The following is a 23,568-nucleotide window of genomic DNA, read 5'->3' on the forward strand; positions in this document are numbered from 1 at the left end:
TAGAGCAGTTCGTCAGCAGGGGGCGTAGCTCAGATGGTAGAGCGCTCGCTTAGCATGCGAGAGGTACTGGGATCGAATCCCAGCGCCTCCAGAATTTTTAACACCCCAACATGCGCACACTGCCATGCAAGTGGAATAATTCACAGCCAGAAAATGTGTCAAGGCAGATACGAGCCAACGATTAGCAGCCACAATTGGCAAGCGTGCTGTAATGCGCACGAAGAACCCTCCTCCCACCACTACACTTAATTTAGAAACAGTACAAGTGTTCCCATAAGATTCTCAAACCTATGTCGCAAAGATCAGCCTTGCGCCGAATTCACAAAAATCCCACTGCACATTCCAATTCTTGACGTGCAGTCGGCTGCTACTGGTGTTGCTAGTTGTGACTGCTAATGACAGATGCCGTAGCAATCAATTCATGGAGTGAGTTGTATGTTTTGCGATACTCTGTCTCTGACAAGCAAGCAGAGGTGACATAGGCGCGAACACAGGAAGCTTGCAGCCCCTCGCTGCCTGCAGACACCGAACAGCCACACTAGGAGGGCGGCCTAAGTCGTAGGCGAAATGTGCTCATTCGCTTGTGTGCGACGTCAAGCTCTAAATAAGGCTGTCACTAGCGTGAGCGTCGTGTAAAGTCGGAAAAGTCGTCTGCGTGGGTGAGTGCCATGTTTGGGGAGCGTTTCGTAGTTTGCGCAGTGCAATGGAGACGCGGAAAGTTGTTGTGGCCCAGTCTTTTGCAGTTGGACGACAAGAGTGGTACACAGTAGTAAAGTGCGAGGCAGTGAGTTGGCATGAACAGTCGAGTGCACAATGGGTCTTCAGATGTGCTTGTTACCTCAGGTGCTGTGTGATTGTCGACATGGAGTGAAAACGGAGCAACTTGTGACTGTCCCTTCAATTTAAGACGTTAAAAACGGACGGAATTTGCAGTCGTAATACCAGAGCATCGAAACTACTTGGAACTCTTGCGTATATGAACGTGTCCGCGCCTTTGTACTCTGGTCCCTTCACCCCTGCAAACCAACCAACCATCGTGTCCGTGCACATAAGAGTAGCAAAGAACGGAGAACAGCGCAGCTTGGTTGTGCTTGGGGGCGTAGCTCAGTTGGTAGAGCGTTCGCTTTGCATGTGAAAGGTCCCGGGTTCAAGCCCCGGCGCCTCCATGTTTTGTGGTCAGTGCGTGGTAAGTGTTGGTCGCGGCGAGCCTAAAGGCACGCAAGATGTTGCAAAGCCAGCGTCACAGACTCGTATACTGACGTAAGGAGAGCAAGACGTAAATGTGAGGACCGGCTGTTGTCGAGGTGTCATCGAGTGCAAATCTGCCTTAGGTATAACGGCCTAACCTCAATGAAGTCTAGAGAGCGGACAACACGTTCGTCTACCTCAGAGCGTTGGCCGAACGCTATTTTCGACGTCGTGCGTGCCACTTTGATTTTGGCCAACTACGATTCGATACAGAATGCAGGAAACCTGAAAGACACCCTCACGGACACATTGAGAGTAGTGTTTGTCAGCGTAATAATGGGAGTGCAAGGGTCGGTGCCATTGATATGGCTGTATGTAGCGCAGTTCGTCAGCAGGGGGCGTAGCTCAGATGGTAGAGCGCTCGCTTAGCATGCGAGAGGTACTGGGATCGATACCCAGCGCCTCCAGAATTTTTAACACCCCAACATGCGCACACTGCCATGCAAGTGGAATAATTCACAGCCAGAAAATGTGTCAAGGCAGATACGAGCCAACGATTAGCAGCCACAATTGGCAAGCGTGCTGTAATGCGCACGAAGAACCCTCCTCCCACCACTACACTTAATTTAGAAACAGTACAAGTGTTCCCATAAGATTCTCAAACCTATGTCGCAAAGATCAGCCTTGCGCCGAATTCACAAAAATCCCACTGCACATTCCAATTCTTTACGTGCAGTCGGCTGCTACTGGTGTTGCTAGTTGTGACTGCTGATGACAGATGCCGTAGCAATCAATTCATGGAGTGAGTTGTATGTTTTGCGATACTCTGTCTCTGACAAGCAAGCAGAGGTGACATAGGCGCGAACACAGGAAGCTTGCAGCCCCTCGCTGCCTGCAGACACCGAACAGCCACACTAGGAGGGCGGCCTAAGTCGTAGGCGAAATGTGCTCATTCGCTTGTGTGCGACGTCAAGCTCTAAATAAGGCTGTCACTAGCGTGAGCGTCGTGTAAAGTCGGAAAAGTCGTCTGCGTGGGTGAGTGCCATGTTTGGGGAGCGTTTCGTAGTTTGCGCAGTGCAATGGAGACGCGGAAAGTTGTTGTGGCCCAGTCTTTTGCAGTTGGACGACAAGAGTGGTACACAGTAGTAAAGTGCGAGGCAGTGAGTTGGCATGAACAGTCGAGTGCACAATGGGTCTTCAGATGTGCTTGTTACCTCAGGTGCTGTGTGATTGTCGACATGGAGTGAAAACGGAGCAACTTGTGACTGTCCCTTCAATTTAAGACGTTAAAAACGGACGGAATTTGCAGTCGTAATACCAGAGCATCGAAACTACTTGGAACTCTTGCGTATATGAACGTGTCCGCGCCTTTGTACTCTGGTCCCTTCACCCCTGCAAACCAACCAACCATCGTGTCCGTGCACATAAGAGTAGCAAAGAACGGAGAACAGCGCAGCTTGGTTGTGCTTGGGGGCGTAGCTCAGTTGGTAGAGCGTTCGCTTTGCATGTGAAAGGTCCCGGGTTCAAGCCCCGGCGCCTCCATGTTTTGTGGTCAGTGCGTGGTAAGTGTTGGTCGCGGCGAGCCTAAAGGCACGCAAGATGTTGCAAAGCCAGCGTCACAGACTCGTATACTGACGTAAGGAGAGCAAGACGTAAATGTGAGGACCGGCTGTTGTCGAGGTGTCATCGAGTGCAAATCTGCCTTAGGTATAACGGCCTAACCTCAATGAAGTCTAGAGAGCGGACAACACGTTCGTCTACCTCAGAGCGTTGGCCGAACGCTATTTTCGACGTCGTGCGTGCCACTTTGATTTTGGCCAACTACGATTCGATACAGAATGCAGGAAACCTGAAAGACACCCTCACGGGCACATTGAGAGTAGTGTTTGTCAGCGGAATAATGGGAGTGCAAGGGTCTGTGCCATTGATATGGCTGTATGTAGCGCAGTTCGTCAGCAGGGGGCGTAGCTCAGATGGTAGAGCGCTCGCTTAGCATGCGAGAGGTACTGGGATCGATACCCAGCGCCTCCAGAATTTTTAACACCCCAACATGCGCACACTGCCATGCAAGTGGAATAATTCACAGCCAGAAAATGTGTCAAGGCAGATACGAGCCAACGATTAGCAGCCACAATTGGCAAGCGTGCTGTAATGCGCACGAAGAACCCTCCTCCCACCACTACACTTAATTTAGAAACAGTACAAGTGTTCCCATAAGATTCTCAAACCTATGTCGCAAAGATCAGCCTTGCGCCGAATTCACAAAAATCCCACTGCACATTCCAATTCTTTACGTGCAGTCGGCTGCTACTGGTGTTGCTAGTTGTGACTGCTGATGACAGATGCCGTAGCAATCAATTCATGGAGTGAGTTGTATGTTTTGCGATACTCTGTCTCTGACAAGCAAGCAGAGGTGACATAGGCGCGAACACAGGAAGCTTGCAGCCCCTCGCTGCCTGCAGACACCGAACAGCCACACTAGGAGGGCGGCCTAAGTCGTAGGCGAAATGTGCTCATTCGCTTGTGTGCGACGTCAAGCTCTAAATAAGGCTGTCACTAGCGTGAGCGTCGTGTAAAGTCGGAAAAGTCGTCTGCGTGGGTGAGTGCCATGTTTGGGGAGCGTTTCGTAGTTTGCGCAGTGCAATGGAGACGCGGAAAGTTGTTGTGGCCCAGTCTTTTGCAGTTGGACGACAAGAGTGGTACACAGTAGTAAAGTGCGAGGCAGTGAGTTGGCATGAACAGTCGAGTGCACAATGGGTCTTCAGATGTGCTTGTTACCTCAGGTGCTGTGTGATTGTCGACATGGAGTGAAAACGGAGCAACCTGTGACTGTCCCTTCAATTTAAGACGTTAAAAACGGACGGAATTTGCAGTCGTAATACCAGAGCATCGAAACTACTTGGAACTCTTGCGTATATGAACGTGTCCGCGCCTTTGTACTCTGGTCCCTTCACCCCTGCAAACCAACCAACCATCGTGTCCGTGCACATAAGAGTAGCAAAGAACGGAGAACAGCGCAGCTTGGTTGTGCTTGGGGGCGTAGCTCAGTTGGTAGAGCGTTCGCTTTGCATGTGGGAGGTCCCGGGTACAAGCCCCGGCGCCTCTATGTTTTGTGGTCAGTGCGTGGTAAGTGTTGGTCGCGGCGAGCCTAAAGGCACGCAAGATGTTGCAAAGCCAGCGTCACAGACTCGTATACTGACGTAAGGAGAGCAAGACGTAAATGTGAGGACCGGCTGTTGTCGAGGTGTCATCGAGTGCAAATCTGCCTTAGGTATAACGGCCTAACCTCAATGAAGTCTAGAGAGCGGACAACACGTTCGTCTACCTCAGAGCGTTGGCCGAACGCTATTTTCGACGTCGTGCGTGCCACTTTGATTTTGGCCAACTACGATTCGATACAGAATGCAGGAAACCTGAAAGACACCCTCACGGACACATTGAGAGTAGTGTTCGTCAGCGGAATAATGGGAGTGCAAGGGTCTGTGCCATTGATATGGCTGTATGTAGAGCAGTTCGTCAGCAGGGGGCGTAGCTCAGATGGTAGAGCGCTCGCTTAGCATGCGAGAGGTACTGGGATCGAATCCCAGCGCCTCCAGAATTTTTAACACCCCAACATGCGCACACTGCCATGCAAGTGGAATAATTCACAGCCAGAAAATGTGTCAAGGCAGATACGAGCCAACGATTAGCAGCCACAATTGGCAAGCGTGCTGTAATGCGCACGAAGAACCCTCCTCCCACCACTACACTTAATTTAGAAACAGTACAAGTGTTCCCATAAGATTCTCAAACCTATGTCGCAAAGATCAGCCTTGCGCCGAATTCACAAAAATCCCACTGCACATTCCAATTCTTGACGTGCAGTCGGCTGCTACTGGTGTTGCTAGTTGTGACTGCTAATGACAGATGCCGTAGCAATCAATTCATGGAGTGAGTTGTATGTTTTGCGATACTCTGTCTCTGACAAGCAAGCAGAGGTGACATAGGCGCGAACACAGGAAGCTTGCAGCCCCTCGCTGCCTGCAGACACCGAACAGCCACACTAGGAGGGCGGCCTAAGTCGTAGGCGAAATGTGCTCATTCGCTTGTGTGCGACGTCAAGCTTCAAATAAGGCTGTCACTAGCGTGAGCGTCGTGTAAAGTCGGAAAAGTCGTCTGCGTGGGTGAGTGCCATGTTTGGGGAGCGTTTCGTAGTTTGCGCAGTGCAATGGAGACGCGGAAAGTTGTTGTGGCCCAGTCTTTTGCAGTTGGACGACAAGAGTGGTACACAGTAGTAAAGTGCGAGGCAGTGAGTTGGCATGAACAGTCGAGTGCACAATGGGTCTTCAGATGTGCTTGTTACCTCAGGTGCTGTGTGATTGTCGACATGGAGTGAAAACGGAGCAACTTGTGACTGTCCCTTCAATTTAAGACGTTAAAAACGGACGGAATTTGCAGTCGTAATACCAGAGCATCGAAACTACTTGGAACTCTTGCGTATATGAACGTGTCCGCGCCTTTGTACTCTGGTCCCTTCACCCCTGCAAACCAACCAACCATCGTGTCCGTGCACATAAGAGTAGCAAAGAACGGAGAACAGCGCAGCTTGGTTGTGCTTGGGGGCGTAGCTCAGTTGGTAGAGCGTTCGCTTTGCATGTGAAAGGTCCCGGGTTCAAGCCCCGGCGCCTCCATGTTTTGTGGTCAGTGCGTGGTAAGTGTTGGTCGCGGCGAGCCTAAAGGCACGCAAGATGTTGCAAAGCCAGCGTCACAGACTCGTATACTGACGTAAGGAGAGCAAGACGTAAATGTGAGGACCGGCTGTTGTCGAGGTGTCATCGAGTGCAAATCTGCCTTAGGTATAACGGCCTAACCTCAATGAAGTCTAGAGAGCGGACAACACGTTCGTCTACCTCAGAGCGTTGGCCGAACGCTATTTTCGACGTCGTGCGTGCCACTTTGATTTTGGCCAACTACGATTCGATACAGAATGCAGGAAACCTGAAAGACACCCTCACGGGCACATTGAGAGTAGTGTTTGTCAGCGGAATAATGGGAGTGCAAGGGTCTGTGCCATTGATATGGCTGTATGTAGAGCAGTTCGTCAGCAGGGGGCGTAGCTCAGATGGTAGAGCGCTCGCTTAGCATGCGAGAGGTACTGGGATCGAATCCCAGCGCCTCCAGAATTTTTAACACCCCAACATGCGCACACTGCCATGCAAGTGGAATAATTCACAGCCAGAAAATGTGTCAAGGCAGATACGAGCCAACGATTAGCAGCCACAATTGGCAAGCGTGCTGTAATGCGCACGAAGAACCCTCCTCCCACCACTACACTTAATTTAGAAACAGTACAAGTGTTCCCATAAGATTCTCAAACCTATGTCGCAAAGATCAGCCTTGCGCCGAATTCACAAAAATCCCACTGCACATTCCAATTCTTGACGTGCAGTCGGCTGCTACTGGTGTTGCTAGTTGTGACTGCTGATGACAGATGCCGTAGCAATCAATTCATGGAGTGACTTGTATGTTTTGCGATACTCTGTCTCTGACAAGCAAGCAGAGGTGACATAGGCGCGAACACAGGAAGCTTGCAGCCCCTCGCTGCCTGCAGACACCGAACAGCCACACTAGGAGGGCGGCCTAAGTCGTAGGCGAAATGTGCTCATTCGCTTGTGTGCGACGTCAAGCTCTAAATAAGGCTGTCACTAGCGTGAGCGTCGTGTAAAGTCGGAAAAGTCGTCTGCGTGGGTGAGTGCCATGTTTGGGGAGCGTTTCGTAGTTTGCGCAGTGCAATGGAGACGCGGAAAGTTGTTGTGGCCCAGTCTTTTGCAGTTGGACGACAAGAGTGGTACACAGTAGTAAAGTGCGAGGCAGTGAGTTGGCATGAACAGTCGAGTGCACAATGGGTCTTCAGATGTGCTTGTTACCTCAGGTGCTGTGTGATTGTCGACATGGAGTGAAAACGGAGCAACTTGTGACTGTCCCTTCAATTTAAGACGTTAAAAACGGACGGAATTTGCAGTCGTAATACCAGAGCATCGAAACTAATTGGAACTCTTGCGTATATGAACGTGTCCGCGCCTTTGTACTCTGGTCCCTTCACCCCTGCAAACCAACCAACCATCGTGTCCGTGCACATAAGAGTAGCAAAGAACGGAGAACAGCGCAGCTTGGTTGTGCTTGGGGGCGTAGCTCAGTTGGTAGAGCGTTCGCTTTGCATGTGAAAGGTCCCGGGTTCAAGCCCCGGCGCCTCCATGTTTTGTGGTCAGTGCGTGGTAAGTGTTGGTCGAGGCGAGCCTAAAGGCACGCAAGATGTTGCAAAGCCAGCGTCACAGACTCGTATACTGACGTAAGGAGAGCAAGACGTAAATGTGAGGACCGGCTGTTGTCGAGGTGTCATCGAGTGCAAATCTGCCTTAGGTATAACGGCCTAACCTCAATGAAGTCTAGAGAGCGGACAACACGTTCGTCTACCTCAGAGCGTTGGCCGAACGCTATTTTCGACGTCGTGCGTGCCACTTTGATTTTGGCCAACTACGATTCGATACAGAATGCAGGAAACCTGAAAGACACCCTCACGGACACATTGAGAGTAGTGTTTGTCAGCGGAATAATGGGAGTGCAAGGGTCTGTGCCATTGATATGGCTGTATGTAGCGCAGTTCGTCAGCAGGGGGCGTAGCTCAGATGGTAGAGCGCTCGCTTAGCATGCGAGAGGTACTGGGATCGATACCCAGCGCCTCCAGAATTTTTAACACCCCAACATGCGCACACTGCCATGCAAGTGGAATAATTCACAGCCAGAAAATGTGTCAAGGCAGATACGAGCCAACGATTAGCAGCCACAATTGGCAAGCGTGCTGTAATGCGCACGAAGAACCCTCCTCCCACCACTACACTTAATTTAGAAACAGTACAAGTGTTCCCATAAGATTCTCAAACCTATGTCGCAAAGATCAGCCTTGCGCCGAATTCACAAAAATCCCACTGCACATTCCAATTCTTGACGTGCAGTCGGCTGCTACTGGTGTTGCTAGTTGTGACTGCTGATGACAGATGCCGTAGCAATCAATTCATGGAGTGACTTGTATGTTTTGCGATACTCTGTCTCTGACAAGCAAGCAGAGGTGACATAGGCGCGAACACAGGAAGCTTGCAGCCCCTCGCTGCCTGCAGACACCGAACAGCCACACTAGGAGGGCGGCCTAAGTCGTAGGCGAAATGTGCTCATTCGCTTGTGTGCGACGTCAAGCTCTAAATAAGGCTGTCACTAGCGTGAGCGTTGCGTGAGCGTCGTGTAAAGTCGGAAAAGTCGTCTGCGTGGGTGAGTGCCATGTTTGGGGAGCGTTTCGTAGTTTGCGCAGTGCAATGGAGACGCGGAAAGTTGTTGTGGCCCAGTCTTTTGCAGTTGGACGACAAGAGTGGTACACAGTAGTAAAGTGCGAGGCAGTGAGTTGGCATGAACAGTCGAGTGCACAATGGGTCTTCAGATGTGCTTGTTACCTCAGGTGCTGTGTGATTGTCGACATGGAGTGAAAACGGAGCAACTTGTGACTGTCCCTTCAATTTAAGACGTTAAAAACGGACGGAATTTGCAGTCGTAATACCAGAGCATCGAAACTAATTGGAACTCTTGCGTATATGAACGTGTCCGCGCCTTTGTACTCTGGTCCCTTCACCCCTGCAAACCAACCAACCATCGTGTCCGTGCACATAAGAGTAGCAAAGAACGGAGAACAGCGCAGCTTGGTTGTGCTTGGGGGCGTAGCTCAGTTGGTAGAGCGTTCGCTTTGCATGTGGGAGGTCCCGGGTACAAGCCCCGGCGCCTCCATGTTTTGTGGTCAGTGCGTGGTAAGTGTTGGTCGCGGCGAGCCTAAAGGCACGCAAGATGTTGCAAAGCCAGCGTCACAGACTCGTATACTGACGTAAGGAGAGCAAGACGTAAATGTGAGGACCGGCTGTTGTCGAGGTGTCATCGAGTGCAAATCTGCCTTAGGTATAACGGCCTAACCTCAATGAAGTCTAGAGAGTGGACAACACGTTCGTCTACCTCAGAGCGTTGGCCGAACGCTATTTTCGACGTCGTGCGTGCCACTTTGATTTTGGCCAACTACGATTCGATACAGAATGCAGGAAACCTGAAAGACACCCTCACGGACACATTGAGAGTAGTGTTTGTCAGCGGAATAATGGGAGTGCAAGGGTCTGTGTCATTGATATGGCTGTATGTAGCGCAGTTCGTCAGCAGGGGGCGTAGCTCAGATGGTAGAGCGCTCGCTTAGCATGCGAGAGGTACTGGGATCGATACCCAGCGCCTCCAGAATTTTTAACACACCAACATGCGCACACTGCCATGCAAGTGGAATAATTCACAGCCAGAAAATGTGTCAAGGCAGATACGAGCCAACGATTAGCAGCCACAATTGGCAAGCGTGCTGTAATGCGCACGAAGAACCCTCCTCCCACCACTACACTTAATTTAGAAACAGTACAAGTGTTCCCATAAGATTCTCAAACCTATGTCGCAAAGATCAGCCTTGCGCCGAATTCACAAAAATCCCACTGCACATTCCGATTCTTTACGTGCAGTCGGCTGCTACTGGTGTTGCTAGTTGTGACTGCTGATGACAGATGCCGTAGCAATCAATTCATGGAGTGAGTTGTATGTTTTGCGATACTCTGTCTCTGACAAGCAAGCAGAGGTGACATAGGCGCGAACACAGGAAGCTTGCAGCCCCTCGCTGCCTGCAGACACCGAACAGCCACACTAGGAGGGCGGCCTAAGTCGTAGGCGAAATGTGCTCATTCGCTTGTGTGCGACGTCAAGCTCTAAATAAGGCTGTCACTAGTGTGAGCGTTGCGTGAGCGTCGTGTAAAGTCGGAAAAGTCGTCTGCGTGGGTGAGTGCCATGTTTGGGGAGCGTTTCGTAGTTTGCGCAGTGCAATGGAGACGCGGAAAGTTGTTGTGGCCCAGTCTTTTGCAGTTGGACGACAAGAGTGGTACACAGTAGTAAAGTGCGAGGCAGTGAGTTGGCATGAACAGTCGAGTGCACAATGGGTCTTCAGATGTGCTTGTTACCTCAGGTGCTGTGTGATTGTCGACATGGAGTGAAAACGGAGCAACTTGTGACTGTCCCTTCAATTTAAGACGTTAAAAACGGACGGAATTTGCAGTCGTAATACCAGAGCATCGAAACTACTTGGAACTCTTGCGTATATGAACGTGTCCGCGCCTTTGTACTCTGGTCCCTTCACCCCTGCAAACCAACCAACCATCGTGTCCGTGCACATAAGAGTAGCAAAGAACGGAGAACAGCGCAGCTTGGTAGTGCTTGGGGGCGTAGCTCAGTTGGTAGAGCGTTCGCTTTGCATGTGGGAGGTCCCGGGTTCAAGCCCCGGCGCCTCCATGTTTTGTGGTCAGTGCGTGGTAAGTGTTGGTCGCGGGGAGCCTAAAGGCACGCAAGATGTTGCAAAGCCAGCGTCACAGACTCGTATACTGACGTAAGGAGAGCAAGACGTAAATGTGAGGACCGGCTGTTGTCGAGGTGTCATCGAGTGCAAATCTGCCTTAGGTATAACGGCCTAACCTCAATGAAGTCTAGAGAGTGGACAACACGTTCGTCTACCTCAGAGCGTTGGCCGAACGCTATTTTCGACGTCGTGCGTGCCACTTTGATTTTGGCCAACTACGATTCGATACAGAATGCAGGAAACCTGAAAGACACCCTCACGGACACATTGAGAGTAGTGTTTGTCAGCGGAATAATGGGAGTGCAAGGGTCTGTGCCATTGATATGGCTGTATGTAGCGCAGTTCGTCAGCAGGGGGCGTAGCTCAGATGGTAGAGCGCTCGGTTAGCATGCGAGAGGTACTGGGGTCGATACCCAGCGCCTCCAGAATTTTTAACACACCAACATGCGCACACTGCCATGCAAGTGGAATATTTCACAGCCAGAAAATGTGTCAAGGCAGATACGAGCCAACGATTAGCAGCCACAATTGGCAAGCGTGCTGTAATGCGCACGAAGCACCCTCCTCCCACCACTACACTTAATTTAGAAACAGTACAAGTGTTCCCATAAGATTCTCAAACCTATGTCGCAAAGATCAGCCTTGCGCCGAATTCACAAAAATCCCACTGCACATTCCGATTCTTTACGTGCAGTCGGCTGCTACTGGTGTTGCTAGTTGTGACTGCTGATGACAGATGCCGTAGCAATCAATTCATGGAGTGAGTTGTATGTTTCGCGATACTCTGTCTCTGACAAGCAAGCAGAGGTGACATAGGCGCGAACACAGGAAGCTTGCAGCCCCTCGCTGCCTGCAGACACCGAACAGCCACACTAGGAGGGCGGCCTAAGTCGTAGGCGAAATGTGCTCATTCGCTTGTGTGCGACGTCAAGCTCTAAATAAGGCTGTCACTAGTGTGAGCGTTGCGTGAGCGTCGTGTAAAGTCGGAAAAGTCGTCTGCGTGGGTGAGTGCCATGTTTGGGGAGCGTTTCGTAGTTTGCGCAGTGCAATGGAGACGCGGAAAGTTGTTGTGGCCCAGTCTTTTGCAGTTGGACGACAAGAGTGGTACACAGTAGTAAAGTGCGAGGCAGTGAGTTGGCATGAACAGTCGAGTGCACAATGGGTCTTCAGATGTGCTTGTTACCTCAGGTGCTGTGTGATTGTCGACATGGAGTGAAAACGGAGCAACTTGTGACTGTCCCTTCAATTTAAGACGTTAACAACGGACGGAATTTGCAGTCGTAATACCAGAGCATCGAAACTACTTGGAACTCTTGCGTATATGAACGTGTCCGCGCCTTTGTACTCTGGTCCCTTCACCCCTGCAAACCAACCAACCATCGTGTCCGTGCACATAAGAGTAGCAAAGAACGGAGAACAGCGCAGCTTGGTTGTGCTTGGGGGCGTAGCTCAGTTGGTAGAGCGTTCGCTTTGCATGTGGGAGGTCCCGGGTACAAGCCCCGGCGCCTCCATGTTTTGTGGTCAGTGCGTGGTAAGTGTTGGTCGCGGCGAGCCTAAAGGCACGCAAGATGTTGCAAAGCCAGCGTCACAGACTCGTATACTGACGTAAGGAGAGCAAGACGTAAATGTGAGGACCGGCTGTTGTCGAGGTGTCATCGAGTGCAAATCTGCCTTAGGTATAACGGCCTAACCTCAATGAAGTCTAGAGAGTGGACAACACGTTCGTCTACCTCAGAGCGTTGGCCGAACGCTATTTTCGACGTCGTGCGTGCCACTTTGATTTTGGCCAACTACGATTCGATACAGAATGCAGGAAACCTGAAAGACACCCTCACGGACACATTGAGAGTAGTGTTTGTCAGCGGAATAATGGGAGTGCAAGGGTCTGTGTCATTGATATGGCTGTATGTAGCGCAGTTCGTCAGCAGGGGGCGTAGCTCAGATGGTAGAGCGCTCGCTTAGCGTGCGAGAGGTACTGGGATCGATACCCAGCGCCTCCAGAATTTTTAACACACCAACATGCGCACACTGCCATGCAAGTGGAATAATTCACAGCCAGAAAATGTGTCAAGGCAGATACGAGCCAACGATTAGCAGCCACAATTGGCAAGCGTGCTGTAATGCGCACGAAGCACCCTCCTCCCACCACTACACTTAATTTAGAAACAGTACAAGTGTTCCCATAAGATTCTCAAACCTATGTCGCAAAGATCAGCCTTGCGCCGAATTCACAAAAATCCCACTGCACATTCCGATTCTTTACGTGCAGTCGGCTGCTACTGGTGTTGCTAGTTGTGACTGCTGATGACAGATGCCGTAGCAATCAATTCATGGAGTGAGTTGTATGTTTTGCGATACTCTGTCTCTGTCAAGCAAGCAGAGGTGACATAGGCGCGAACACAGGAAGCTTGCAGCCCCTCGCTGCCTGCAGACACCGAACAGCCACACTAGGAGGGCGGCCTAAGTCGTAGGCGAAATGTGCTCATTCGCTTGTGTGCGACGTCAAGCTCTAAATAAGGCTGTCACTAGTGTGAGCGTTGCGTGAGCGTCGTGTAAAGTCGGAAAAGTCGTCTGCGTGGGTGAGTGCCATGTTTGGGGAGCGTTTCGTAGTTTGCGCAGTGCAATGGAGACGCGGAAAGTTGTTGTGGCCCAGTCTTTTGCAGTTGGACGACAAGAGTGGTACACAGTAGTAAAGTGCGAGGCAGTGAGTTGGCATGAACAGTCGAGTGCACAATGGGTCTTCAGATGTGCTTGTTACCTCAGGTGCTGTGTGATTGTCGACATGGAGTGAAAACGGAGCAACTTGTGACTGTCCCTTCAATTTTAGACGTTAAAAACGGACGGAATTTGCAGTCGTAATACCAGAGCATCGAAACTACTTGGAACTCTTGCGTATATGAACGTGTCCGCGCCTTTGTACTCTGGTCCCTTCACCCCTGCAAACCAACCAACCATCGTGTCCGTGCACATAAGAGTAGCAAAGAACGGAGAACAGCGCAGCTTGGTTGTGCTTGGGGGCGTAGCTCAGTTGGTAGAGCGTTCGCTTTGCATGTGGGAGGTCCTGGGTTCAAGCCCCGGCGCCTCCATGTTTTGTGGTCAGTGCGTGGTAAGTGTTGGTCGCGGCGAGCCTAAAGGCACGCAAGATGTTGCAAAGCCAGCGTCACAGACTCGTATACTGACGTAAGGAGAGCAAGACGTAAATGTGAGGACCGGCTGTTGTCGAGGTGTCATCGAGTGCAAATCTGCCTTAGGTATAACGGCCTAACCTCAATGAAGTCTAGAGAGTGGACAACACGTTCGTCTACCTCAGAGCGTTGGCCGAACGCTATTTTCGACGTCGTGCGTGCCACTTTGATTTTGGCCAACTACGATTCGATACAGAATGCAGGAAACCTGAAAGACACCCTCACGGACACATTGAGAGTAGTGTTTGTCAGCGGAATAATGGGAGTGCAAGGGTCTGTGCCATTGATATGGCTGTATGTAGCGCAGTTCGTCAGCAGGGGGCGTAGCTCAGATGGTAGAGCGCTCGCTTAGCATGCGAGAGGTACTGGGATCGATACCCCGCGCCTCCAGAATTTTTAACACACCAACATGCGCACACTGCCATGCAAGTGGAATATTTCACAGCCAGAAAATGTGTCAAGGCAGATACGAGCCAACGATTAGCAGCCACAATTGGCAAGCGTGCTGTAATGCGCACGAAGCACCCTCCTCCCACCACTACACTTAATTTAGAAACAGTACAAGTGTTCCCATAAGATTCTCAAACCTATGTCGCAAAGATCAGCCTTGCGCCGAATTCACAAAAATCCCACTGCACATTCCGATTCTTTACGTGCAGTCGGCTGCTACTGGTGTTGCTAGTTGTGACTGCTGATGACAGATGCCGTAGCAATCAATTCATGGAGTGAGTTGTATGTTTTGCGATACTCTGTCTCTGTCAAGCAAGCAGAGGTGACATAGGCGCGAACACAGGAAGCTTGCAGCCCCTCGCTGCCTGCAGACACCGAACAGCCACACTAGGAGGGCGGCCTAAGTCGTAGGCGAAATGTGCTCATTCGCTTGTGTGCGACGTCAAGCTCTAAATAAGGCTGTCACTAGTGTGAGCGTTGCGTGAGCGTCGTGTAAAGTCGGAAAAGTCGTCTGCGTGGGTGAGTGCCATGTTTGGGGAGCGTTTCGTAGTTTGCGCAGTGCAATGGAGACGCGGAAAGTTGTTGTGGCCCAGTCTTTTGCAGTTGGACGACAAGAGTGGTACACAGTAGTAAAGTGCGAGGCAGTGCGTTGGCATGAACAGTCGAGTGCACAATGGGTCTTCAGATGTGCTTGTTACCTCAGGTGCTGTGTGATTGTCGACATGGAGTGAAAACGGAGCAACTTGTGACTGTCCCTTCATATTAAGACGTTAAAAACGGACGGAATTTGCAGTCGTAATACCAGAGCATCGAAACTACTTGGAACTCTTGCATATATGAACGTGTCCGCGCCTTTGTACTCTGGTCCCTTCACCCCTGCAAACCAGCCAACCATCGTGTCCGTGCACATAAGAGCAGCAAAGAACGGAGAACAGCGCAGCTTGGTTGTGCTTGGGGGCGTAGCTCAGTTGGTAGAGCGTTCGCTTTGCATGTGGGAGGTCCCGGGTACAAGCCCCGGCGCCTCCATGTTTTGTGGTCAGTGCGTGGTAAGTGTTGGTCGCGGCGAGCCTAAAGGCACGCAAGATGTTGCAAAGCCAGCGTCACAGACTCGTATACTGACGTAAGGAGAGCAAGACGTAAATGTGAGGACCGGCTGTTGTCGAGGTGTCATCGAGTGCAAATCTGCCTTAGGTATAACGGCCTAACCTCAATGAAGTCTAGAGAGTGGACAACACGTTCGTCTACCTCAGAGCGTTGGCCGAACGCTATTTTCGACGTCGTGCGTGCCACTTTGATTTTGGCCAACTACGATTCGATACAGAATGCAGGAAACCTGAAAGACACCCTCACGGACACATTGAGAGTAGTGTTTGTCAGCGGAATAATGGGAGTGCAAGGGTCTGTGTCATTGATATGGCTGTATGTAGGGCAGTTCGTCAGCAGGGGGCGTAGCTCAGATGGTAGAGCGCTCGCTTAGCATGCGAGAGGTACTGGGATCGATACCCAGCGCCTCCAGAATTTTTAACACACCAACATGCGCACACTGCCATGCAAGTGGAATAATTCACAGCCAGAAAATGTGTCAAGGCAGATACGAGCCAACGATTAGCAGCCACAATTGGCAAGCGTGCTGTAATGCGCACGAAGCACCCTCCTCCCACCACTACACTTAATTTAGAAACAGTACAAGTGTTCCCATAAGATTCTCAAACCTATGTCGCAAAGATCAGCCTTGCGCCGAATTCACAAAAATCCCACTGCACATTCCGATTCTTTACGTGCAGTCGGCTGCTACTGGTGTTGCTAGTTGTGACTGCTGATGACAGATGCCGTAGCAATCAATTCATGGAGTGAGTTGTATGTTTTGCGATACTCTGTCTCTGACAAGCAAGCAGAGGTGACATAGGCGCGAACACAGGAAGCTTGCAGCCCCTCGCTGCCTGCAGACACCGAACAGCCACACTAGGAGGGCGGCCTAAGTCGTAGGCGAAATGTGCTCATTCGCTTGTGTGCGACGTCAAGCTCTAAATAAGGCTGTCACTAGTGTGAGCGTTGCGTGAGCGTCGTGTAAAGTCGGAAAAGTCGTCTGCGTGGGTGAGTGCCATGTTTGGGGAGCGTTTCGTAGTTTGCGCAGTGCAATGGAGACGCGGAAAGTTGTTGTGGCCCAGTCTTTTGCAGTTGGACGACAAGAGTGGTACACAGTAGTAAAGTGCGAGGCAGTGAGTTGGCATGAACAGTCGAGTGCACAATGGGTCTTCAGATGTGCTTGTTACCTCAGGTGCTGTGTGATTGTCGACATGGAGTGAAAACGGAGCAACTTGTGACTGTCCCTTCAATTTAAGACGTTAACAACGGACGGAATTTGCAGTCGTAATACCAGAGCATCGAAACTACTTGGAACTCTTGCGTATATGAACGTGTCCGCGCCTTTGTACTCTGGTCCCTTCACCCCTGCAAACCAACCAACCATCGTGTCCGTGCACATAAGAGTAGCAAAGAACGGAGAACAGCGCAGCTTGGTTGTGCTTGGGGGCGTAGCTCAGTTGGTAGAGCGTTCGCTTTGCATCTGGGAGGTCCCGGGTACAAGCCCCGGCGCCTCCATGTTTTGTGGTCAGTGCGTGGTAAGTGTTGGTCGCGGCGAGCCTAAAGGCACGCAAGATGTTGCAAAGCCAGCGTCACAGACTCGTATACTGACGTAAGGAGAGCAAGACGTAAATGTGAGGACCGGCTGTTGTCGAGGTGTCATCGAGTGCAAATCTGCCTTAGGTATAACGGCCTAACCTCAATGAAGTCTAGAGAGTGGACAACACGTTCGTCTACCTCAGAGCGTTGGCCGAACGCTATTTTCGACGTCGTGCGTGCCACTTTGATTTTGGCCAACTACGATTCGATACAGAATGCAGGAAACCTGAAAGACACCCTCACGGACACATTGAGAGTAGTGTTAGTCAGCGGAATAATGGGAGTGCAAGGGTCTGTGTCATTGATATGGCTGTATGTAGCGCAGTTCGTCAGCAGGGGGCGTAGCTCAGATGGTAGAGCGCTCGCTTAGCATGCGAGAGGTACTGGGATCGATACCCAGCGCCTCCAGAATTTTTAACACACCAACATGCGCACACTGCCATGCAAGTGGAATATTTCACAGCCAGAAAATGTGTCAAGGCAGATACGAGCCAACGATTAGCAGCCACAATTGGCAAGCGTGCTGTAATGCGCACGAAGCACCATCCTCCCACCACTACACTTAATTTAGAAACAGTACAAGTGTTCCCATAAGATTCTCAAACCTATGTCGCAAAGATCAGCCTTGCGCCGAATTCACAAAAATCCCACTGCACATTCCGATTCTTTACGTGCAGTCGGCTGCTACTGGTGTTGCTAGTTGTGACTGCTGATGACAGATGCCGTAGCAATCAATTCATGGAGTGAGTTGTATGTTTTGCGATACTCTGTCTCTGTCAAGCAAGCAGAGGTGACATAGGCGCGAACACAGGAAGCTTGCAGCCCCTCGCTGCCTGCAGACACCGAACAGCCACACTAGGAGGGCTGCCTAAGTCGTAGGCGAAATGTGCTCATTCGCTTGTGTGCGACGTCAAGCTCTAAATAAGGCTGTCACTAGTGTGAGCGTTGCGTGAGCGTCGTGTAAAGTCGGAAAAGTCGTCTGCGTGGGTGAGTGCCATGTTTGGGGAGCGTTTCGTAGTTTGCGCAGTGCAATGGAGACGCGGAAAGTTGTTGTGGCCCAGTCTTTTGCAGTTGGACGACAAGAGTGGTACACAGTAGTAAAGTGCGAGGCAGTGCGTTGGCATGAACAGTCGAGTGCACAATGGGTCTTCAGATGTGCTTGTTACCTCAGGTGCTGTGTGATTGTCGACATGGAGTGAAAACGGAGCAACTTGTGACTGTCCCTTCATATTAAGACGTTAAAAACGGACGGAATTTGCAGTCGTAATACCAGAGCATCGAAACTACTTGGAACTCTTGCATATATGAACGTGTCCGCGCCTTTGTACTCTGGTCCCTTCACCCCTGCAAACCAGCCAAACATCGTGTCCGTGCACATAAGAGCAGCAAAGAACGGAGAACAGCGCAGCTTGGTTGTGCTTGGGGGCGTAGCTCAGTTGGTAGAGCGTTCGCTTTGCATGTGGGAGGTCCCGGGTACAAGCCCCGGCGCCTCCATGTTTTGTGGTCAGTGCGTGGTAAGTGTTGGTCGCGGCGAGCCTAAAGGCACGCAAGATGTTGCAAAGCCAGCGTCACAGACTCGTATACTGACGTAAGGAGAGCAAGACGTAAATGTGAGGACCGGCTGTTGTCGAGGTGTCATCGAGTGCAAATCTGCCTTAGGTATAACGGCGTAACCTCAATGAAGTCTAGAGAGTGGACAACACGTTCGTCTACCTCAGAGCGTTGGCCGAACGCTATTTTCGACGTCGTGCGTGCCACTTTGATTTTGGCCAACTACGATTCGATACAGAATGCAGGAAACCTGAAAGACACCCTCACGGACACATTGAGAGTAGTGTTTGTCAGCGGAATAATGGGAGTGCAAGGGTCTGTGTCATTGATATGGCTGTATGTAGCGCAGTTCGTCAGCAGGGGGCGTAGCTCAGATGGTAGAGCGCTCGCTTAGCATGCGAGAGGTACTGGGATCGATACCCAGCGCCTCCAGAATTTTTAACACACCAACATGCGCACACTGCCATGCAAGTGGAATAATTCACAGCCAGAAAATGTGTCAAGGCAGATACGAGCCAACGATTAGCAGCCACAATTGGCAAGCGTGCTGTAATGCGCACGAAGCACCCTCCTCCCACCACTACACTTAATTTAGAAACAGTACAAGTGTTCCCATAAGATTCTCAAACCTATGTCGCAAAGATCAGCCTTGCGCCGAATTCACAAAAATCCCACTGCACATTCCGATTCTTTACGTGCAGTCGGCTGCTACTGGTGTTGCTAGTTGTGACTGCTGATGACAGATGCCGTAGCAATCAATTCATGGAGTGAGTTGTATGTTTTGCGATACTCTGTCTCTGACAAGCAAGCAGAGGTGACATAGGCGCGAACACAGGAAGCTTGCAGCCCCTCGCTGCCTGCAGACACCGAACAGCCACACTAGGAGGGCGGCCTAAGACGTAGGCGAAATGTGCTCATTCGCTTGTGTGCGACGTCAAGCTCTAAATAAGGCTGTCACTAGTGTGAGCGTTGCGTGAGCGTCGTGTAAAGTCGGAAAAGTCGTCTGCGTGGGTGAGTGCCATGTTTGGGGAGCGTTTCGTAGTTTGCGCAGTGCAATGGAGACGCGGAAAGTTGTTGTGGCCCAGTCTTTTGCAGTTGGACGACAAGAGTGGTACACAGTAGTAAAGTGCGAGGCAGTGAGTTGGCATGAACAGTCGAGTGCACAATGGGTCTTCAGATGTGCTTGTTACCTCAGGTGCTGTGTGATTGTCGACATGGAGTGAAAACGGAGCAACTTGTGACTGTCCCTTCAATTTAAGACGTTAACAACGGACGGAATTTGCAGTCGTAATACCAGAGCATCGAAACTACTTGGAACTCTTGCGTATATGAACGTGTCCGCGCCTTTGTACTCTGGTCCCTTCACCCCTGCAAACCAACCAACCATCGTGTCCGTGCACATAAGAGTAGCAAAGAACGGAGAACAGCGCAGCTTGGTTGTGCTTGGGGGCGTAGCTCAGTTGGTAGAGCGTTCGCTTTGCATCTGGGAGGTCCCGGGTACAAGCCCCGGCGCCTCCATGTTTTGTGGTCAGTGCGTGGTAAGTGTTGGTCGCGGCGAGCCTAAAGGCACGCAAGATGTTGCAAAGCCAGCGTCACAGACTCGTATACTGACGTAAGGAGAGCAAGACGTAAATGTGAGGACCGGCTGTTGTCGAGGTGTCATCGAGTGCAAATCTGCCTTAGGTATAACGGCCTAACCTCAATGAAGTCTAGAGAGTGGACAACACGTTCGTCTACCTCAGAGCGTTGGCCGAACGCTATTTTCGACGTCGTGCGTGCCACTTTGATTTTGGCCAACTACGATTCGATACAGAATGCAGGAAACCTGAAAGACACCCTCACGGACACATTGAGAGTAGTGTTAGTCAGCGGAATAATGGGAGTGCAAGGGTCTGTGTCATTGATATGGCTGTATGTAGCGCAGTTCGTCAGCAGGGGGCGTAGCTCAGATGGTAGAGCGCTCGCTTAGCATGCGAGAGGTACTGGGATCGATACCCAGCGCCTCCAGAATTTTTAACACACCAACATGCGCACACTGCCATGCAAGTGGAATAATTCACAGCCAGAAAATGTGTCAAGGCAGATACGAGCCAACGATTAGCAGCCACAATTGGCAAGCGTGCTGTAATGCGCACGAAGCACCCTCCTCCCACCACTACACTTAATTTAGAAACAGTACAAGTGTTCCCATAAGATTCTCAAACCTATGTCGCAAAGATCAGCCTTGCGCCGAATTCACAAAAATCCCACTGCACATTCCGATTCTTTACGTGCAGTCGGCTGCTACTGGTGTTGCTAGTTGTGACTGCTGATGACAGATGCCGTAGCAATCAATTCATGGAGTGAGTTGTATGTTTTGCGATACTCTGTCTCTGACAAGCAAGCAGAGGTGACATAGGCGCGAACACAGGAAGCTTGCAGCCCCTCGCTGCCTGCAGACACCGAACAGCCACACTAGGAGGGCGGCCTAAGTCGTAGGCGAAATGTGCTCATTCGCTTGTGTGCGACGTCAAGCTCTAAATAAGGCTGTCACTAGTGTGAGCGTTGCGTGAGCGTCGTGTAAAGTCGGAAAAGTCGTCTGCGTGGGTGAGTGCCATGTTTGGGGAGCGTTTCGTAGTTTGCGCAGTGCAATGGAGACGCGGAAAGTTGTTGTGGCCCAGTCTTTTGCAGTTGGACGACAAGAGTGGTACACAGTAGTAAAGTGCGAGGCAGTGAGTTGGCATGAACAGTCGAGTGCACAATGGGTCTTCAGATGTGCTTGTTACCTCAGGTGCTGTGTGATTGTCGACATGGAGTGAAAACGGAGCAACTTGTGACTGTCCCTTCAATTTAAGACGTTAACAACGGACGGAATTTGCAGTCGTAATACCAGAGCATCGAAACTACTTGGAACTCTTGCGTATATGAACGTGTCCGCGCCTTTGTACTCTGGTCCCTTCACCCCTGCAAACCAACCAACCATCGTGTCCGTGCACATAAGAGTAGCAAAGAACGGAGAACAGCGCAGCTTGGTTGTGCTTGGGGGCGTAGCTCAGTTGGTAGAGCGTTCGCTTTGCATCTGGGAGGTCCCGGGTACAAGCCCCGGCGCCTCCATGTTTTGTGGTCAGTGCGTGGTAAGTGTTGGTCGCGGCGAGCCTAAAGGCACGCAAGATGTTGCAAAGCCAGCGTCACAGACTCGTATACTGACGTAAGGAGAGCAAGACGTAAATGTGAGGACCGGCTGTTGTCGAGGTGTCATCGAGTGCAAATCTGCCTTAGGTATAACGGCCTAACCTCAATGAAGTCTAGAGAGTGGACAACACGTTCGTCTACCTCAGAGCGTTGGCCGAACGCTATTTTCGACGTCGTGCGTGCCACTTTGATTTTGGCCAACTACGATTCGATACAGAATGCAGGAAACCTGAAAGACACCCTCACGGACACATTGAGAGTAGTGTTTGTCAGCGGAATAATGGGAGTGCAAGGGTCTGTGCCATTGATATGGCTGTATGTAGCGCAGTTCGTCAGCAGGGGGCGTAGCTCAGATGGTAGAGCGCTCGCTTAGCATGCGAGAGGTACTCGGATCGATACCCAGCGCCTCCAGAATTTTTAACACACCAACATGCGCACACTGCCATGCAAGTGGAATAATTCACAGCCAGAAAATGTGTCAAGGCAGATACGAGCCAACGATTAGCAGCCACAATTGGCAAGCGTGCTGTAATGCGCACGAAGCACGCTCCTCCCACCACTACACTTAATTTAGAAACAGTACAAGTGTTCCCATAAGATTCTCAAACCTATGTCGCAAAGATCAGCCTTGCGCCGAATTCACAAAAATCCCACTGCACATTCCGATTCTTTACGTGCAGTCGGCTGCTACTGGTGTTGCTAGTTGTGACTGCTGATGACAGATGCCGTAGCAATCAATTCATGGAGTGAGTTGTATGTTTTGCGATACTCTGTCTCTGACAAGCAAGCAGAGGTGACATAGGCGCGAACACAGGAAGCTTGCAGCCCCTCGCTGCCTGCAGACACCGAACAGCCACACTAGGAGGGCGGCCTAAGTCGTAGGCGAAATGTGCTCATTCGCTTGTGTGCGACGTCAAGCTCTAAATAAGGCTGTCACTAGTGTGAGCGTTGCGTGAGCGTCGTGTAAAGTCGGAAAAGTCGTCTGCGTGGGTGAGTGCCATGTTTGGGGAGCGTTTCGTAGTTTGCGCAGTGCAATGGAGACGCGGAAAGTTGTTGTGGCCCAGTCTTTTGCAGTTGGACGACAAGAGTGGTACACAGTAGTAAAGTGCGAGGCAGTGAGTTGGCATGAACAGTCGAGTGCACAATGGGTCTTCAGATGTGCTTGTTACCTCAGGTGCTGTGTGATTGTCGACATGGAGTGAAAACGGAGCAACTTGTGACTGTCCCTTCAATTTAAGACGTTAACAACGGACGGAATTTGCAGTCGTAATACCAGAGCATCGAAACTACTTGGAACTCTTGCGTATATGAACGTATCCGCGCCTTTGTACTCTGGTCCCTTCACCCCTGCAAACCAACCAACCATCGTGTCCGTGCACATAAGAGCAGCAAAGAACGGAGAACAGCGCAGCTTGGTTGTGCTTGGGGGCGTAGCTCAGTTGGTAGAGCGTTCGCTTTGCATGTGGAAGGTCCCGGGTTCAAGCCCTGGCGCCTCCATGTTTTGTGGTCAGTGCGTGGTAAGTGTTGGTCGCGGCGAGCCTAAAGGCACGCAAGATGTTGCAAAGCCAGCGTCACAGACTCGTATACTGACGTAAGGAGAGCAAGACGTAAATGTGAGGACCGGCTGTTGTCGAGGTGTCATCGAGTGCAAATCTGCCTTAGGTATAACGGCCTAACCTCAATGAAGTCTAGAGAGTGGACAACACGTTCGTCTACCTCAGAGCGTTGGCCGAACGCTATTTTCGACGTCGTGCGTGCCACTTTGATTTTGGCCAACTACGATTCGATACAGAATGCAGGAAACCTGAAAGACACCCTCACGGACACATTGAGAGTAGTGTTTGTCAGCGGAATAATGGGAGTGGAAGGGTCTGTGCCATTGATATGGCTGTA

The 23,568-nt window shown here is 50.9% G+C and overlaps 29 non-coding genes across 29 annotated transcripts; all 29 read left to right on the plus strand.

Moving 5' to 3' along the window:
* Positions 1-18: 18 nt before the first annotated feature.
* On the plus strand, positions 19-91 carry Trnaa-agc. The gene has a single exon. It is a non-coding gene; the product is annotated as a tRNA-Ala (tRNA).
* Positions 92-1,093: 1,002 nt separating this feature from the next.
* Trnaa-ugc lies at positions 1,094-1,166 on the plus strand. The gene has a single exon. It is a non-coding gene; the product is annotated as a tRNA-Ala (tRNA).
* Positions 1,167-1,582: 416 nt separating this feature from the next.
* Trnaa-agc lies at positions 1,583-1,655 on the plus strand. The gene has a single exon. It is a non-coding gene; the product is annotated as a tRNA-Ala (tRNA).
* A 1,002-nt stretch (positions 1,656-2,657) lies between these two features.
* Trnaa-ugc lies at positions 2,658-2,730 on the plus strand. The gene has a single exon. It is a non-coding gene; the product is annotated as a tRNA-Ala (tRNA).
* A 416-nt stretch (positions 2,731-3,146) lies between these two features.
* Positions 3,147-3,219, plus strand: Trnaa-agc. Its single transcript has one exon. It is a non-coding gene; the product is annotated as a tRNA-Ala (tRNA).
* Positions 3,220-4,221: 1,002 nt separating this feature from the next.
* Positions 4,222-4,294, plus strand: Trnaa-ugc. Its single transcript has one exon. It is a non-coding gene; the product is annotated as a tRNA-Ala (tRNA).
* Positions 4,295-4,710: 416 nt separating this feature from the next.
* On the plus strand, positions 4,711-4,783 carry Trnaa-agc. Its single transcript has one exon. It is a non-coding gene; the product is annotated as a tRNA-Ala (tRNA).
* Positions 4,784-5,785: 1,002 nt separating this feature from the next.
* Positions 5,786-5,858, plus strand: Trnaa-ugc. Its single transcript has one exon. It is a non-coding gene; the product is annotated as a tRNA-Ala (tRNA).
* Positions 5,859-6,274: 416 nt separating this feature from the next.
* Trnaa-agc lies at positions 6,275-6,347 on the plus strand. The gene has a single exon. It is a non-coding gene; the product is annotated as a tRNA-Ala (tRNA).
* A 1,002-nt stretch (positions 6,348-7,349) lies between these two features.
* Trnaa-ugc lies at positions 7,350-7,422 on the plus strand. The gene has a single exon. It is a non-coding gene; the product is annotated as a tRNA-Ala (tRNA).
* Positions 7,423-7,838: 416 nt separating this feature from the next.
* Positions 7,839-7,911, plus strand: Trnaa-agc. Its single transcript has one exon. It is a non-coding gene; the product is annotated as a tRNA-Ala (tRNA).
* A 1,013-nt stretch (positions 7,912-8,924) lies between these two features.
* Trnaa-ugc lies at positions 8,925-8,997 on the plus strand. Its single transcript has one exon. It is a non-coding gene; the product is annotated as a tRNA-Ala (tRNA).
* A 416-nt stretch (positions 8,998-9,413) lies between these two features.
* Trnaa-agc lies at positions 9,414-9,486 on the plus strand. The gene has a single exon. It is a non-coding gene; the product is annotated as a tRNA-Ala (tRNA).
* Positions 9,487-10,499: 1,013 nt separating this feature from the next.
* Positions 10,500-10,572, plus strand: Trnaa-ugc. The gene has a single exon. It is a non-coding gene; the product is annotated as a tRNA-Ala (tRNA).
* Positions 10,573-12,074: 1,502 nt separating this feature from the next.
* Trnaa-ugc lies at positions 12,075-12,147 on the plus strand. Its single transcript has one exon. It is a non-coding gene; the product is annotated as a tRNA-Ala (tRNA).
* Positions 12,148-12,563: 416 nt separating this feature from the next.
* Trnaa-agc lies at positions 12,564-12,636 on the plus strand. Its single transcript has one exon. It is a non-coding gene; the product is annotated as a tRNA-Ala (tRNA).
* Positions 12,637-13,649: 1,013 nt separating this feature from the next.
* Trnaa-ugc lies at positions 13,650-13,722 on the plus strand. The gene has a single exon. It is a non-coding gene; the product is annotated as a tRNA-Ala (tRNA).
* A 416-nt stretch (positions 13,723-14,138) lies between these two features.
* On the plus strand, positions 14,139-14,211 carry Trnaa-agc. Its single transcript has one exon. It is a non-coding gene; the product is annotated as a tRNA-Ala (tRNA).
* A 1,013-nt stretch (positions 14,212-15,224) lies between these two features.
* On the plus strand, positions 15,225-15,297 carry Trnaa-ugc. Its single transcript has one exon. It is a non-coding gene; the product is annotated as a tRNA-Ala (tRNA).
* Positions 15,298-15,713: 416 nt separating this feature from the next.
* On the plus strand, positions 15,714-15,786 carry Trnaa-agc. The gene has a single exon. It is a non-coding gene; the product is annotated as a tRNA-Ala (tRNA).
* A 1,013-nt stretch (positions 15,787-16,799) lies between these two features.
* On the plus strand, positions 16,800-16,872 carry Trnaa-ugc. The gene has a single exon. It is a non-coding gene; the product is annotated as a tRNA-Ala (tRNA).
* A 416-nt stretch (positions 16,873-17,288) lies between these two features.
* Trnaa-agc lies at positions 17,289-17,361 on the plus strand. The gene has a single exon. It is a non-coding gene; the product is annotated as a tRNA-Ala (tRNA).
* Positions 17,362-18,374: 1,013 nt separating this feature from the next.
* Trnaa-ugc lies at positions 18,375-18,447 on the plus strand. The gene has a single exon. It is a non-coding gene; the product is annotated as a tRNA-Ala (tRNA).
* Positions 18,448-18,863: 416 nt separating this feature from the next.
* Trnaa-agc lies at positions 18,864-18,936 on the plus strand. The gene has a single exon. It is a non-coding gene; the product is annotated as a tRNA-Ala (tRNA).
* A 1,013-nt stretch (positions 18,937-19,949) lies between these two features.
* On the plus strand, positions 19,950-20,022 carry Trnaa-ugc. Its single transcript has one exon. It is a non-coding gene; the product is annotated as a tRNA-Ala (tRNA).
* Positions 20,023-20,438: 416 nt separating this feature from the next.
* On the plus strand, positions 20,439-20,511 carry Trnaa-agc. Its single transcript has one exon. It is a non-coding gene; the product is annotated as a tRNA-Ala (tRNA).
* Positions 20,512-21,524: 1,013 nt separating this feature from the next.
* Trnaa-ugc lies at positions 21,525-21,597 on the plus strand. The gene has a single exon. It is a non-coding gene; the product is annotated as a tRNA-Ala (tRNA).
* Positions 21,598-22,013: 416 nt separating this feature from the next.
* On the plus strand, positions 22,014-22,086 carry Trnaa-agc. The gene has a single exon. It is a non-coding gene; the product is annotated as a tRNA-Ala (tRNA).
* A 1,013-nt stretch (positions 22,087-23,099) lies between these two features.
* Trnaa-ugc lies at positions 23,100-23,172 on the plus strand. Its single transcript has one exon. It is a non-coding gene; the product is annotated as a tRNA-Ala (tRNA).
* Positions 23,173-23,568: the final 396 nt, after the last annotated feature.

Source organism: Schistocerca piceifrons, chromosome 9, assembly GCF_021461385.2.
Source record: "Schistocerca piceifrons isolate TAMUIC-IGC-003096 chromosome 9, iqSchPice1.1, whole genome shotgun sequence".
Taxonomy (NCBI): Eukaryota; Metazoa; Arthropoda; class Insecta; order Orthoptera; family Acrididae; genus Schistocerca; species Schistocerca piceifrons.